Consider the following 7,080-nt stretch of genomic DNA (forward strand, 5'->3'; position numbering starts at 1 on the left):
ATCTGAAAACTTAATACCTTCTACGACTATGCCCTTCGCAAACCCTCCATCTACTGCCCCGATACCTCCTACACCCACCTGTTGCAAGTTGGAACCTACTACTGTTCTTCCCTTCAGCCCTTTCATAATACTAACAGACTTATAAGCTCCACCCTCTTCTTCACACATACTAACAGATTTATGCACACCACCCTTTATACTGCAAGAACTCCCTTCAACAACACAGTCGGCCAAAAAAGTCCTAGCTTTTAAATTAACAGCGCTAAAACCAAAAACAGATTCAATGCTATTGCTAATATCTACTTTTTCTAAAACATCCACTCCATTTTTCAAATTATTAGACCATTCATCATCCAATTTCGAAGAATCGGGTTTAGTAGTTTGAGATTTTCATGTACCTGAGCTATTGCGCATTGAGCCAATCACATCCCCCTTCAGAGTAAGCACGAAGTCCTTCTCGTCAACTTGTACCACCATGTTAGCCTTAAGCTTGTGCGATAAATTAACTCTAGCCATAAATCTTGCCGTATCGAAACAAGACCCGTGAGTTGTTGATTCATACAAACAAATGAACTTCTCCATCGAGTTCGTCAATTTAACAAAAAATTCCATATTCCGCGCATGAATCGGCACACCATACACACTGACTGATAAGTGCCAAATTGTAGTTATTTTGTGTATAGTTTTGCCGCACTTATCTTCTCTTTTTCCTCAATTTTGACGCGTTTTAGTGTATATTACATACAATACGTATACTTTGTATTTAATCGAGTTTTTGATTCAATTATGTACCGACTATTAATTTTTTATTCATTTTGTAGGTATTTGAGCATGTATGGAGCATTGAGTAATAAAGCTTCAAGGATGTAATTTTGGATCAATAAAAGAGGAAGCATTTGAAGAAATAAGTTGCTGCTTCTGGTGTGAGTTGCCCGGTGGAGCAATTGGCTCGCAGGGCGAGCGTTGGAAAATAAATGTCTTGTTTCTGCCTTGGCCCGCCTCTTGGTCGTCAGGCGGAAGAAGAAGGAGTCTTTGGGCGGAACAATTCGTTCGTCGGGCGAAAGAAGATATTTTTACCCACTTGTTGATGTGGTGCAAGCTGTGTGGCCAGAATAAAGCCGTTCGCCAGGAGGAGCATTTGGATCGCCGGGAGAACGCGTCGGGACAGCATTTTTGTATATATTTCATTTCATTTTAGGTTAGGGGTGTAGTTGGTTTTGGGGATTTTTATGCTCCCATGCCAATTCCACCCATTTTTCTTTAAGATTAGCTTAGATAACAACTGTGGGTCTTGCATTCGGTGATTGTGGATTGCTCATCAACCGGCACTGACAAACCGAAAGATTTGTGGTTTTATCTCTCTTTCTTTCTATGTATTTCTCTAAGTTGGGTTTTGTATATGTATTTACTTTGAACTCATGTATATTTGTCGCCCATGGCGTTATATAAAGCTTGCTTTACAAATCTTTGTTGATTGTTGTCTTAGATTTTTGCTTTGTGCTAGGGATTTGGGTTGTTTTAGAAATAGACTTCTTGAATCCTTATCTAGGATGATTATCTGTTAGTTTCTGGATTTTAGAGATAGATTTAGAGCTAACAATCTTTATGGATGTCGAAGCTTAATTCTTTCGTGTTGGTTGTGTCGGTTGAGAGGTCGTCGATACGATTTATATGGATGTTTCATATTATGATGTGGTTGAATTCAAGTTGGGGAGAGAATGGTTGTGCACTTATCGGTTAGATTGCTATGAGGTTGAAAGAAAAGAAAAAGAAAAGAAAAAAAGTGAAAAGAAAAAGAAAGAAAAAAGAGAAAAAGTTTTGAAAAAGAAAGAAAATATAGTATGGAATAATGTTGTGTTAATAAGTTTGTGTTTTGGTGTAACAATTTGAGATTCGAACGAAGTATGATCGAGAGTTTGTTGTTTGAGCTTTTGTGAGTCGATCACTCCCTCGGGTTTTGGCAATTTTTTGTTTCGATTAGCCTTAGGACTTATCCCTTGTTTGTTCACGCGACCACGATACTGTTAGAACAAGATTTGTTCTGATCAATTATCTTAGTTTTGATGATAACAATAATATGAATTTTGCTTAAGATAATATGGTACTCTAATCCAATGCAATTTCCTTTTCAGGAAATATATAAAGAGTACGCATAATTCAGCGCTCAGAAGCTTTGTCTCAAAGGGTTCAGCATGCAACATCAGAACATGGTCTGGCAAGACATCAGAAGATGGTCGAAGCAGAATCAGAACATGGGTCTATGGAAGCATCAGAAGAACAAGAGAACAGAAGCACTGAAGTACTGATGGTATCACGCTCAGAAGCACTTCAAGGTCAGAAGATCAGAAGATGCTATGCACCAAGCTGTTTGACTCTGATGATATTCAAACGTTGTATTCACAAACATCAGATCAGAAGGAAGTACAAGTGGCAAGCTACGCTGACTGACAAAAGGAACGTTAAAAGCTATTAAAGGCTACGTCAGTAGACACAGCGTGAACAAGGCTCGAGGTAGTTGACAAAAGCGTATAACATTAAATGCGATGCTGTACGGAACACGCAAAGCATTAAATGCACTCAACGGTCATCTTCTCCAACGCCTATAAATATGAAGTTCTGATGAGAAGCAAGGTTAACGATCCTGAACAAAACAACTCATATTAACTTGCTGAAACTCTGTTCAAATTCAAAGCTCAGAATCTTCATCTTCATCAAAGCTCACTACATTGCTGTTGTAATATATTAGTGAGATTAAGCTTAAACGTTAAGAGAAATATCACAGTTTGTGATTATAGCTTTTAAGAAGCAATTGTAATACTCTTAGAATTGATTACATTAAGTTGTAAGGAACTAGAGTGATCGTGTGGATCAGAATACTCTAGGAAGTCTTAGAGGTTATCTAAGCAGGTTGTAACTAGAGTGATCGTGTGGATCAGTATACTCTAGAAAAGTCTTAGAGGGTATCTAAGCAGTTGTTCCTGGAGTGATCAGTGTGTGATCAGAAGACTCTGGAAGACTTAGTTGCTGACTAAGTGGAGAACCATTGTAATCCGTGCGATTAGTGGATTAAATCCTCAGTTGAGGTAAATCATCTCTGCGGGGGTGGACTGGAGTAGTTTAGTTAACAACGAACCAGGATAAAAATAACTGTGCAATTTATTTTTATCTGTCAAGTTTTTAAAGCTACACTTATTCAAACCCCCCCTTTCTAAGTGTTTTTCTATCCTTCAATTGGCATCAGAGCGCCGGTTCTAAGGTGCAAGCACTTAACCGTGTTTAGAAAAGATTCAGGAAGAGAAAAACGCTTCAGTAAAAGATGGTTGATGAAAGTGAAAAGTCTACACCTGCATCTACATCTGGCTCTTCTGAGCAATACAACGGTAACAATGGTTATACTAGACCGCCGGTATTTGATGGTGAAAACTTTGAATACTGGAAAGATAAACTGGAAAGTTACTTTCTTGGTCTAGATGGTGATCTATGGGATCTTCTGATGGATGGTTACAAACATCCAGTAAATGCCAGTGGCGTAAAGCTGACAAGGCAAGAAATGAATGATGATCAGAAAAAGCTTTTCAGGAATCATCATAAATGCAGAACTGTTTTGCTGAATGCTATCTCTCATGCTGAGTATGAGAAGATATCTAACAGGGAAACGGCCTATGACATATATGAGTCCTTGAAAATGACTCATGAAGGAAACGCTCAAGTCAAGGAGACTAAAGCTCTAGCTTTAATCCAGAAGTATGAAGCCTTCAAGATGGAGGATGATGAAGACATTGAAAAGATGTTTTCAAGATTTCAAACTCTTACTGCTGGATTGAGAGTTCTTGACAAGGGATACACCAAGGCTGATCATGTAAAGAAGATCATCAGAAGCTTACCCAGAAGATGGGGTCCTATGGTGACTGCATTCAAGATTGCAAAGAATCTGAATGAAGTTTCTCTGGAAGAGCTTATCAGTGCCTTGAGAAGTCATGAAATAGAGCTGGACGCAAATGAGCCTCAAAAGAAAGGTAAGTCTATTGCATTAAAATCCAATATCAAGAAATGCACTAACGCTTTTCAGGCTAGAGAAGAAGATCCTGAAGAATCAGAATCTGAAGAAGAAGATGAACTGTCTTTGATCTCCAGAAGGCTAAATCAACTCTGGAAGACCAAGCAAAGGAAGTTCAGAGGCTTCAGAAGTTCAAAGAAATTTGAACGTGGAGAATCTTCTGATGACAGAAGATTTGACAAGAAGAAGGTCATGTGCTATGAATGCAATGAGCCTGGACACTTCAAGAATGAATGTCCAAATCTTCAGAAGGAAAATCCCAAGAAGAAGTTTCATAAGAAGAAAGGTCTTATGGCAACCTGGGATGAGTCAGAAGATGATTCAGACTCTGAAGATGAGCAGGCTAACTGTGCGCTGATGGCGACAGAAGATGACGGATCAGAATCTACATCAGAATCAGATTCTGAAGAGGTATTTTCTGAACTTACTAGAGATGAGTTAGTTTCCGGTCTAACTGAACTTCTGGAACTCAAGTCTCAGATCAGTCTCAAATACAAAAAGCTGAAAAAGCTATTTGAATTTGAAACAAAGAAGCTTGAGTTGGAAAATTCTGAATTAAAAGAAAAACTTTTAAAATTATCCAATAATGTTGGATCTCCTTCTGATTCAGAAAAATCCACTCCTAGTCTAAACCATATTCTGAAAGAATATGATTTAAGTTTCAGGAAGTTCTTATCTAGAAGTATTGGCAGAAGTCAGCTAGCTTCTATGATATATGCTGTGTCTGGAAACAAAAGAGTTGGCATTGGTTTTGAGGGTGAAACCCCATACAAACTTGAACCTGTTGATGAAATGAAATTCACATACAAGCCATTGTATGATCAGTTCAAGTATGGCCACTCCCATGATATTAGGCACACTTCACATGCTCAAAGTTTTCACATAACACACACCAAAAAGCATGTGACACAACCTAGGAAATATCATGAAACTCACATTAAAAATTATCATGCTGTTCCTCCTATTGCTTACAATGTTAAACCCAAGTTCAATCAGAACTTGAGAAAATCTAACAAGAAAGGACCCAAAAAGATGTGGGTACCTAAGGATAAGATTATTCCTATTGCAGATATCTTTGACTGCAAAAAGGACAAAGCACAACATGTCATGGTACCTGGACTCTGGATGCTCACGATACATGACAGGAAGAAGGTCTATGTTCCAAGACCTGGTGCTTAAGTCTGGAGGAGAAGTCAAGTTTGGAGGAGATCAGAAGGGCAAGATAATTGGCTCTGGAACTATAAAGTCTGGTAACTCTCCTTCCATTTCTAATGTACTTCTTGTAGAAGGATTAACTCATAACCTCTTATCTATCAGTCAATTGAGTGACAATGGTTATGATATAATCTTTAATCAAGAGTCTTGCAAGGCTGTAAATCAGAAGGATGGCTCAATCCTATTTACAGGCAAGAGGAAGAACAACATTTATAAGACAGATCTGCAAGATCTTATGAGTCAGAAGGTGACTTGTCTTATGTCTATTTCTGAAGAGCAGTGGGTCTGGCACAGAAGATTAGGTCATGCTAGTTTGAGAAAGATTTCTCAGATTAACAAACTGAATCTTGTCAGAGGACTCCCTAATCTGAAATTCAAATCAGATGCTCTTTGTGAAGCATGTCAGAAGGGCAAGTTCTCCAAACCTGCATTCAAGTCCAAGAATGTTGTTTCTACCTCAAGGCCATTAGAACTCTTGCACATTGATTTGTTTGGCCCAGTCAAAACAGCATCTGTCAGAGGGAAGAAATATGGATTAGTCATCGTAGATGATTATAGCCGCTGGACATGGGTAAAATTCTTGAAACACAAGGATGAGACTCATTCAGTGTTCTTTGATTTCTGCATTCAGATTCAATCTGAAAAAGAGTGTAAAATCATAAAGGTCAGAAGTGATCATGGTGGTGAATTTGAGAACAGATCCTTTGAAGAATTCTTCAAAGAAAATGGTATTGCCCATGATTTCTCTTGTCCTAGAACTCCACAGCAAAATGGGGTTGTAGAACGAAAGAATAGGACTCTGCAAGAAATGGCCAGAACCATGATCAATGAAACCAATATGGCTAAGCATTTCTGGGCAGAAGCAATAAACACTGCATGCTATATTCAGAATAGAATCTCTATCAGACCTATTCTAAATAAGACTCCTTATGAATTGTGGAAGAATAGAAAGCCCAACATTTCATATTTCCATCCTTTTGGATGTGTATGCTTTATTCTGAACACTAAAGATCATCTTGGTAAGTTTGATTCCAAAGCTCAAAAATGTTTCCTTCTTGGATATTCTGAACGCTCAAAAGGCTACAGAGTATACAATACTGAAACATTGATTGTAGAAGAATCAATCAATATCAGGTTTGATGATAAGCTTGGTTCTGAAAAACCAAAGCAGTTTGATAATTTTGCAGATTGGGATATTGATATATCAGAAGTTGTTGAGCCAAGAAGCAACGCATCAGAAGCAGAGCTTCTCAGAAGCAAAGAATCGGAAGATCAAGTATCAGCTTCTCTGGAGAATCTAAGCATTTCTGAAGAACCATCTGTCAGAAGATCATCCAGACTCATCTCTGGTCATTCAGAAGATGTCATTCTTGGAAAGAAGGATGATCCAATCAGAACAAGAGCATTCCTTAAGAACAATGCAGACTGTCAATTAGGTCTTGTATCTTTGATCGAGCCAACTTCTGTTGATCATGCTCTAGAAGATCCAGACTGGATAATTGCTATGCAAGAAGAACTGAATCAGTTTACAAGGAATGATGTTTGGGATCTTGTTCCTAGACCAGATGGATTCAATATAATCGGTACAAAATGGGTCTTCAGAAACAAGCTCAGTGAGAAAGGTGAAGTGGTAAGGAACAAAGCCAGACTGTTGGCTCAGGGTTATAGTCAGCAAGAAGGGATTGACTATACAGAAACCTTTGCACCAGTGGCCAGGTTAGAATCTATTCGTCTATTAATTTCATTTGCCACTCAACATAACATCACTCTCTATCAGATGGATGTTAAGAGTGCCTTCTTAAATGGTT

Source organism: Vicia villosa, linkage group LG7, assembly GCF_029867415.1.
Source record: "Vicia villosa cultivar HV-30 ecotype Madison, WI linkage group LG7, Vvil1.0, whole genome shotgun sequence".
Lineage (NCBI taxonomy): Eukaryota > Viridiplantae > Streptophyta > Magnoliopsida > Fabales > Fabaceae > Vicia > Vicia villosa.